The sequence below is a fragment of the Triticum dicoccoides genome, chromosome 4A (genome assembly GCF_002162155.2).
Source record: "Triticum dicoccoides isolate Atlit2015 ecotype Zavitan chromosome 4A, WEW_v2.0, whole genome shotgun sequence".
NCBI lineage: Eukaryota > Viridiplantae > Streptophyta > Magnoliopsida > Poales > Poaceae > Triticum > Triticum dicoccoides.
Window position 1 is genome coordinate 749,271,047 of NC_041386.1, and position 10,045 is coordinate 749,281,091.

The window sequence follows — 10,045 nt, forward strand, 5'->3', positions numbered from 1 at the left end:
TATGCCCTAGAGGCAATAATAGAGTTATTATTTATTTCCTTATTTCATGATAAATGTTTATTACTCATATTAGAATTGTATTAACTGGAAACTTAGTACATGTGTGAATACACAGACAAAACATAGTGTCCTTAGTATGCCTCTACTTGACTAGCTCGTTAATCAAAGATGGTTATGTTTCCTAACCATATACATTTGTTGTCATTTGATCAACATGTTTTTCATATACATGTTCAACATTTTGCCAAATACTTATTCAACATTTTTAAAATACTTGTTCAACAATTTTCAAATGCTTGTTGAACATTTTTATATGAATGATCACCATTTTTTTTGAAATACCTCTTCAACAATTTTTTTCAAATACTTGTTCAATTTTTTAAATACGTGTTCAACATATTTCAAATACCTGTTCAACATTTTGTTAAATACTTGGGCAACATTTTGAAATACTTTCTCAACATTTTAAAAATGGAAGTATATATAGTTTTTTTAAAGTGTAAGCAAAAGTAAAAAACACAAAGCAAAAAACGATGACAAAAAACGTGAAGAAAAAGCCAAAACAGAAAAAAGATGGAGTGTCCTACGCGCGTCGACTAGCCCAGCTGGTGGTTCCATTCAGCGACTCGGCGGCTCCTCTGCCGTAAGGCGAGAAATAGTCGTGCCCTAATTATACCAAGCGCACAGCTCTCGATCGTCCATAGTGGGCTGATTCATACAATATTTTTTACCGGTTTGTAGAAATGTTTTATAGGATGGTTATTCATTACTCCCTCCGTTCTTAAATATAGGTCTTTATGAAGATTTCACTATGAAGCACATAGGGATGTATATAAATGCATTTTAGAGTGTAGATTCACTTATTTTGCTCCGTATGTAGTTCATAGTGGAATCCCTACAAAGACTTATATTTAGGAACGGAGGGAGTAGTTTTTTTGGGGACATGTTTGTGTTGGGTTTTTTCTCTTTTTTCTCAAATTCATCACACCTTTTAAAACCGCGAACTTTTTCTAATCCAAAAACTTTTTAAATCCATAAAATCCTTAAAAATTATAAAATCCAAGAACGTTTTTGAAATCAGTGAACTTTTCTCAAACCTGCGAACTTTTTTCACATCGAGAAACCTTTTAAAGTCCTCCCAAAATTCAAATCTATGAACTATTTCAAATTAAATATAAATAAATCCATAATTTTTTTTAAATGTACTTTTTTCAAATACATGATTTTTAAAAAACAATTGCCATCCTTTTCCGAATTCACATACTTTTTTCAAAATGGGGAAGATTTTTTTGGATGCACATATTTTTTCATATTTGTATACTTTAAAGAAAAACCTGCAAACATTTTCTAAAAACCCTCGACTTTTTAAATCTATGACATTTATTGCTATATACTATTAAATGAAATATGTGATTTAATTTTAAACATCAAAGATGGATTGATCCTATGAAAAATCCTTCCAAAGACAGCACACACAGGGGCAAGCATATGGAATATCCTCTTTATGTATTAATCAGTCGACAAATGAAATAGGAGTAGGTACAAATGAAGAAGCGAACGCAGCTAGATGGAGGCTTAGTCGGCATCGTTGGTTAATCGTAATCCTAGCGAGGGGCGGCGATTGATGCAATGCATGGTTGCTTAATTATATCACACCTACGGATGATTGCATGTTACATATATATACTTACTAGGCATGCATCATTGTCATCGACCAGTATATGTACATCTATATATGGAGAGAGCAGCCGAGCCGACTTATAATCACAAGCGTATGCAGTAACCACAAGAGCTAAATATCTTCCTCTCGTCAATCTGCAGGTTTGCTGACTTCTCTGTGCGTGCGTGTGCGTGTGATGATCAATCAGCCATGCATACATACATGTGTTGTTCAACCTTTTCTGTATGTGTTTGTTAATCTGCAGCTCGTATTAATTATTAGGAAGATATGCCAAAAAAAGAAGTGTATGGTAAGTCAGCATGGCCGGAGCTGGTGGGGATGCAGGGCGGCGACGCCATTACAGTCATCAAGACAGAGCGGCCGGACGTCTTTGCTCTTCTGAGACAGGACGGTGACCCTGAGCCGCCCACCTTCGAACGTTTCCGGGTCTATGTTTGGTGCAACGGCATCGAGCAACCAATCGTTACCCGGACTCCCGTCATCGGATAGACTGTTGTTCTGGCTCAAATAAACTAAACTAAATACTCCCTCCGTCCCATAATGTAAAGTGTTTATATTATGGGACGGAGGGAGTAGATAATAAATGTGTGAATCCTGTGCCAGTCGTCAGGATTTAAAGTGGATCGGTCGTTTGTGGTACCTAATTAATATGTATGGACCAATAATAAATTATTCATTTGCTTGCTACTCTATTTCGTCTAGCATCATGATCACATTTGAGTGACAAGTGCAGTTTGTTAATACTCCTCTAGCTTGTATTAGGTAGGACGCACAGAATATGTCGAAGTGTGCTCCCCTGTTTACTTTCTTTTTTTAATGAAATTTGCTGCAAACGGGAGAAGTGAAGCTTGAAGAAAAATTCAATCAGTGGCGGCCAGGGTGCGAGTGCTGCACGATTCTGTGACGGTTGGCCGTGTAGCGTTGTAGCGCAAGCCGGTGCGTGGACGACAACTGTCCTGGCCCCAGAAATAAGAGGCGTTGCCAACATTCAGTCAATGTCTTCTCGACCTACATGAATAAAATCTCCATGAATGAATTCTTTCACAACGTAAGGAGCATCTCTAGCATATCCTTTATATCATGTCGAACTGTAAAATAACCACCGGTTTACAGTTTTGCGCGAAAAAAGTGACCCGAACGGACATCGTATCCGACCACGGCCTTTAAAAAAATTTGCAGGGCGCGGCGAATTCCTCCACTCAATCTTTAGAAACACGGTGTGGGAGGCCGACCCGAAGGTGACCCCTATCGCTAGCGAGATCTGGCGGGAGGAACATTTCCGCGCGGCAGTTCCCGCTTTTCCTTCCTTCCGCCACCATTGATCTTCCTCCGCCCACTCCGGACCACCCTCCCCGGCTCTGTAGCGCCGCCGTGGACGCCTCCCAGTCTTCGACGATCACCGTGGAAGCCATGGACGCGCCAACCCTTCAAGCCGACCTCGTCACTGTCCGTGTCATGCAAGTCACCGGTCAAGCCTCCACCGCCCATCCCCGCAAGTGCCAGGGCAACTTCGTCGTCCAAATCATCGCTCCCGCAGCCGTCGCCGCGAAGGCAGGAGCGCCCACCCCCCCCTCCCCCCCGCGCCGGCGAAGATGCGCAAGGTGGTGGTGCTTAAACGTAAGAAGGCGGCCAACAAAGGTACCAGGAGAACCACGCCACCACCTCTTCCGATCGCCACCGCAAGAGCTTCCCCTGGATGCTCGTCGGCGACGCTGCTGCCACAGCCCTGAGGTGTTCGACGGAATGGGCGCAAGGTATGGAACTTTGATTTGCTTATAGTGTTACATGTTGCCCTGTATATCTCACTTTGTGTTATTTTGGGGTTCCAGAATGTACTCAACATACACATGCCGACCACCTCTGACGGAGGAGATGGCCACCACCGCCAAGCCCGGTTTTGAAGGAAATATGCCCTAGAGGCAATAATAAAGTTATTATTTATTTCCTCATATCATGATAAATGTTTATGATTCATGCTAGAATTGTATTAACCGGAAACATAATACATGTGTGAATACATAGACAAACACAACGTCACTAGTATGCCTCTACTTGACTAGCTTATTAATCAAAGATGGTTATGTTTCCTAACCATAGACATGTGTTGTCATTTGATTAATGGGATCACATCATTAGGAGAATGATGTGATTGACATGACCCATTCCGTTAGCCTAGCACTTGATCATTTAGCATATTGCTATTGCTTTCTTCATGACTTATACATGTTCCTGTAACTATGAGATTATGCAACTCACGTTTACCGGAGGAACACTTTGGGTACTACCAAACGTCACAACGTAACTGGGTGATTATAAAGGAGTACTACAGGTGTCTCCAAAGGTACATGTTGGGTTGGCATATTTCGAGATTAGGTTTTGTCACTCCGATTGTCGGAGAGGTATCTCTGGGCCCTCTCGGTAATGCACATCACTATAAGCCTTGCAAGCAATGTAGCTAATGAGTTAGTTACGGAATGATGCATTACATAACGAGTAAAGAGACTTGCCGGTAACGAGATTGAACTAGGTATTGGATACCGACGATCGAATCTCGGGCAAGTAACATACCGATGACAAAGGGAACAACGTATGTTGTTATGCGGTTTGACCGATAAAGATCTTCGTAGAATATGTAGGAACCAATATGGGCATCCATGTTCCGCTATTGGTTATTGACCGAGAATAGTTCTAGGTCATGTCTACATAGTTCTCGAACCCGTAGGGTCCGCACGCTTAACGTTACGATGACAGTTTTATTATGAGTTTATAAGTTTTGATGTACCGAAGTTTGTTCGGAGTCCCGGATGTGATCACGGACATGACGAGGAGTCTCGAAATGGTCGAGACATAAAGATTGATATATTGGAAGCCTATGTTTGGACATCGGAATAGTTCCGGGTGAAATCGGGTTTTTACCGGAACACCGGGGGGTTACCGGAACCCTCCCGGGGGTTAATGGGCCTTAGTGGGCCATGAGGGAGAAGAGGAGGGCCGGCCAGGGCAGGCCGCGCGCCCCCTCCCCCCAGTCCGAATAGGACAAGGAAGGGGGGGCGGCGCCCCCCTTTCCTCTTTCCCTCTCCCCAAGTCCTAATCCAACTAGGAAAGGGGGGGGGGAGTCCTACTCCCGGTGGGAGTAGGACTCCTCCGGCGCGCCTCCTCCTAGGGTCGGCCGCACCCCCCCCTTGCTCCTTTATATACGGGGGCAGGGGGGCACCCTAGGACACACAAGTTGATCTACGGATCGTTCCTTAGCCGTGTGCGGTGCCCCCCTCCACCATATTCCACCTCGATCATATCGTCGCGGAGTTTAGGCGAAGCCCTGCGCCGGTAGAACATCATCATCGTCACCACGCCGTCGTGCTGACGGAACTCATCCCCGACGCTTTGCTAGATCGGAGCCCGAGGAACGTCATCGAGCTGAACGTGTGCTGAACACGGAGGTGCTGTACGTTCGGTGCTTGGATCGGTCGGATCATGAAGACGTACGACTACATCAACCGCGTTGTCATAACGCTTCCGCTTACGGTCTACGAGTGTAGGTAGACAATACTCTCCCCTCTCGTTGCTATGCCATCACCATGATCTTGCGTGTGCGTAGGAATTTTTTTGAAATTACTACGCTACCCAACAGGTTTCACCTCCCCGGGCGTCCGTGTGATGCAGATAAAAACTAGGAGCGCCACCGCGCTCCAAAGCTAAACCGGAGGCTGAGCGGCTGTAGCATGGCCGCCGCCGCCACCTGCTGTTGCGGTTGCAAACCCGCCGCCACACTCCAGCCATCATTGTCCACCATCATCGCCGAGGAGATCAAGATCGTAACCGCCACAATGATCTTGAGCTGCTGACGTGCGAGAAGGAGGCCGCCGAGCCGAGCCGCTCGGGCTTTGCCCTGGCGTCGTAACCGACTATGCTTTTTATGAGAGTAGGGATAAAAAACAGAGTTGGTGATGATGGTGGGCCTGCCATCCAGCAATGTAGGCCGTCCGATTTATATCTGACGGATAGGAAGGAAAATATGGCAATTTACCCGCACTCCTCTCCACATTTGCAGCTAAGGCCTTCCCTCGTTCATCCTTTTCTCCCACAAAATCTTCATGTTTCGTGCAACGCATGGGCATCTTGCTAGCAAGAGTAGAAATTAGACATATACCACTTCTCGAATCTTGAAACCAACAACATTCCTCCCTTATCTCATCAAAACCGCCAAAGAAATATATTTTGAGTGAAACATAACATATTTTTAGTGATATACGTATTTCAAAACTAGACTTTTTTTCTATCAAATCGGTGAATATGTATTAATCTACTTTGATCGTGTGGCAATGCATTGAAATATTGCTAGTAGTTATTATAATTTTTTTGAATACCAGACAAATGATGGAGTACATATACGAAGAGAAGAGGCGCACGCACGAAGTCGGTCTCTCGCTGTCTCGCACACTTGAGTGTTACGTAAAGGCAACGTTATAAACCCTAAAACCCTAGGTGCACGATTGCTGCATTCGCGGGTACCGGGTACGTGGTGCATCACCTTTGTAGGAATAGTCAGCTCGCTGATAATTTGATTTGTAGGAGTTGATGGTCGGGACCACATGTGAACGACTTGGAGGCGGTGGCTCGCCAGTTGCCACAGATCGAGTAGCCACGTTTAAAATATCTTTTTTAGCGGGGGTTAAGAGTTCCGATTTTCAATGGCGCGTTATAATTACTAAGTAGTTTTTAGAACGATTGGTATGGAGCGAAAATGAAATTCATAGTACTACGTACCTCCTTGGCGTATGGTTGTATGTGTTTATGTTGCGAGATGTTGAACCTGGTAGTTCTAAGGAAAATACTATGGTTTAGATTTAGATGCTAGTTTTCAGTAACGAAAATCGAAAGGGGAAACCCTTCTTTGATTAAAAAAAATACTACCTCCGTTCTGGTTTACTGGTCCCATCGTATTTTGGGTCAAAATTTGTCCATGAATTGTACTTGTAAAATGTGAATGGAAAACGAGATTTTGTTATACCCAAACAAAAAAGGACTGGAGGGAGTGATTGCTCTAAGATGGACGCGACCTCTCATAGCGCAGGCATTGAACCGGCGAGCCGGCCAAGAGGGCCCCACTCGCTGCAGGCCCGGCTGAGCACGCCTTCTTGCCGCTTGCAACCGGCTTCAGACTGCTCCCCCTTCCTTCATTGAATCCGCGCGTGTGCCGGCAACACGTCCTTCCGTGAGCCGACATTTAGAACACAAAAAATGACCAAAATATAATTAATTTACGCATGGTCTTGACTTGTTGTGCTCGCACTGGTAGCAGGAACTAGTAGAGGTTTTTCTTTATTTATAACTCTCCTCACATTTTTTATTTTTTGGCTTTGAAGTGAACCATGGTTGTGGACATTATGTATGAATGTGCAGATATATGTGAACATGAGTTTGATGTGGAAGTTGAACTTGGAATCTTGGGCTTGCACGTGAACTATACCATGTCCAATGCTTCATCTGTTATTGTTTCAAAAGTAATTGCTGTTATTACATGACCCGAAAAATATATTTTATGCCACATCAGTAGATGCACGGCCATCACAACAGGCATGCTGACTGGATAAACATTTGAACCTAGCTATTATGAAGGAAATTTTGTATTGACAACAGTTTTAGATAGCAGGAGACGCCTAGCCTGCTCTGCCTCTGCTAGCTTATTTCTGGCTTCTTCCATCTCTTCTTTGGCTTGGGTGAAGAGAGCATCTGATTGCTCTTTTCGCTTCTTCAGGAACTCAGCTACATTCTCAATGGCTACGGCACGCTTTCTTTCAGCCTTTACTAGAGCCACGAGGACACAAACAGCTAACGACTCCACCTGGCTTATGTGTAATCCAGCATCATCTCGGAATTTACACCTTGTGTCTAATCCAGCATCATTAGGGAACTGGCACCTTGTGTGTAATCCAGCTTCATTTTGGAAAAATGATCTCGAGGTTGACCATACTTCCCTCCTTGCATGAACTGCATCCTGACATGAAGTTACTTCTTTTTTAGATCAATACTCAGAGCTACCCAGATCCATTTAGTAGAAGCCAGATAAACATAACTCGCAGAAGTGAATTCAAAAGGAAAAAAAATATAAAAACAGACTATAAGGTGAGAACACCCATTTATTACATCAAGCAAAAAACAAACCATTAGGACAATTAAGACACTTCTTATTACACATCGAAGAACATGAGGCTTAAGAGAAACAGAAACTACAAAATATACACATCGAAGAACAGGAGGCTAAACGAAAGTAATTGAAAGGGTGTTACTTACCAAAGCTCGTTTTACAGGTTCGGTGCAGCTCCTCTTTAACTTGGCACGCTCCTTGAAGATGTCCCCAATATCTCGTGTTTGGTCTTCATTGCTCCTCATGTTCGCACTCGTGGTTTTAAAATCTTAGCATGGCAAGAAAAATATACTACTAGTAATACTCGCGCATCTTGTAGACAACATTAAACCACTCGTCTGCCATCTTAGAGCATCTCCAACAGAATCGCAACGCGCGGCGCTTTAAAAAAGCGTTTATAGTGCTGAGATCGAGAAGTAGAGAGACTAGAGAGTAGAGGGTAGTTCTCAGCATAGATAGATAAAAAATAGATAATTCAACTACTCCTCGTCGTCCGACTCCTCCTCGGTGATGTCCTACTCCGATGTCTGACTGTAGGCGTGAAGATACCGATCGTCGTCGGATTCCCAGGGCGACGCTGCTCCTAGCCTCATGTTGAACTGAGCGTCTTCTTTTCACCTATGCTTGTCCTCACGATAGGTAGCTCGCTCCGCCCTCCTCTTATCCCTCTCCGCCCTCCTTTGCGTGTGGAACTCGCGCTCGTTGATGATGTCCTGCAGGAAGCGTTGGCGCCACAGCGCCATGGCTTCCTCGTCCATCTCGGCGATGCCGAGACGGTGCTCCAGCCTCCGGTTGTCGCGACGATCCTCGTTGGTGCTAAGCCGCGGCAGAGGCGCGAGCTCCTGCGCCCGCTCCCGCGGCGGCACGTTGGGGAAGTTCAATGTTCTACGAGGCCACCGGAGGCGTCCCACTTCTGTCTATCTTCATTCCAAACATCATCTAGCACTAGGAGATACCTTTGCTTGCCCAACACTTCACCAAGTTTTTTCTGCAGTGCCTCCATCTCAGTCAAATCACATTTGTTCATCGTGGCCACTTGTATTATAGATTGGATAATTTCTTCGATAACGAACTTGTCAGAGACACAGACCCGTATAGCCAACTCAAAATGATGCTTCACCCTCTGATCATTGTGCACAAGTTGGGCAAGGGTAGTCTTACCAATTCCTCCCATACCAACTATGGGAAGCACCATGACATTATTACTGTTATTGTTGTTGTGGTCGAGCAATATTTTCACCACTTGTTCCTTCTCATCTTCTCTGCCAATAATCTCTGATTCATCGACATGAGAGTTTGTTTGTGGATGAACAACACTTGGTGCCTCGGCATACTGTAGGAAGTGAAAATTGTTCATCTCCACAACGAGTTCATTAATCGTCTCAAGGGCATCTTTCAATTTCCAACTCAAGTGAAGACGGAAAACAACCAAACTATTGACCGTGAAATAGCTCAACACCTGACGTGTAAATAAATAAATTGAAATTGAAAGGCTTCCATTTTCAAATAAAGCAAATTGGAAATCAACAGGGAGAAAGGTAGGATGAGGCCGAACCTTGCGTGCGGTGGAGCTGCGGCAGAGCTGGGAGTCACGGCGGCGTCGGGCGGCACGATGACGCAGCGCCTCGTAACGGAAGTCATCAAGGACGTCGTCGGCTTGGTAGGCAGCAGTCTTGACTCTCGAGGTCCTTGATCCACGGTCGTACGGCGGGGCTGCTGCGGCTCTTGGCCTCGGCATCCAGGAGGATGTCCTGGATGGCGAGTAAATAGCATAAAACTACTACTTTACAGGCTAGGGTTCCAAAAAACTACCGGTTTTTAATTTTTCTCAGATAACTACCAAATCAGGGGGTGGCTGTTTCAAAAAATCCTAATCATGGAGTCCTTTAAAATTGATCGTGATTATGACAGTTGGGACCCGCACGTAAGAGAACCGTTTGTTTGACTGTTACCTTACAGGTAGGGCCCACGTGTCTGTACCTATGTAAGTTTTAAAAAAAGCAATCAGGTCCCTATAACTTTTTTAAAAAAGCAATCAGGTCCCTGATGTTTTCTGAAAAAAGAATCGGGTCCCTGATGTTTCTGGAAAAAGCAATCAGGCATGACACCGCAGCTCGCCGGCGGCCAGATCGCCGGCCAAGCGAAAGGCGGCGGCTCGGCCGCCGCGTTCCTCGTCGCGAAGGGGGGGGGGGTGTTCTCTAGTCGGGCGACAGGCT

At 44.9% G+C, this 10,045-nt stretch overlaps 1 pseudogene; it reads right to left on the reverse strand.

Annotated features, from left to right (window-relative positions):
* LOC119288439 overlaps window positions 1–10,045 on the reverse strand; it is a 79,263-nt pseudogene that overhangs the window by 68,064 nt on the left and 1,154 nt on the right.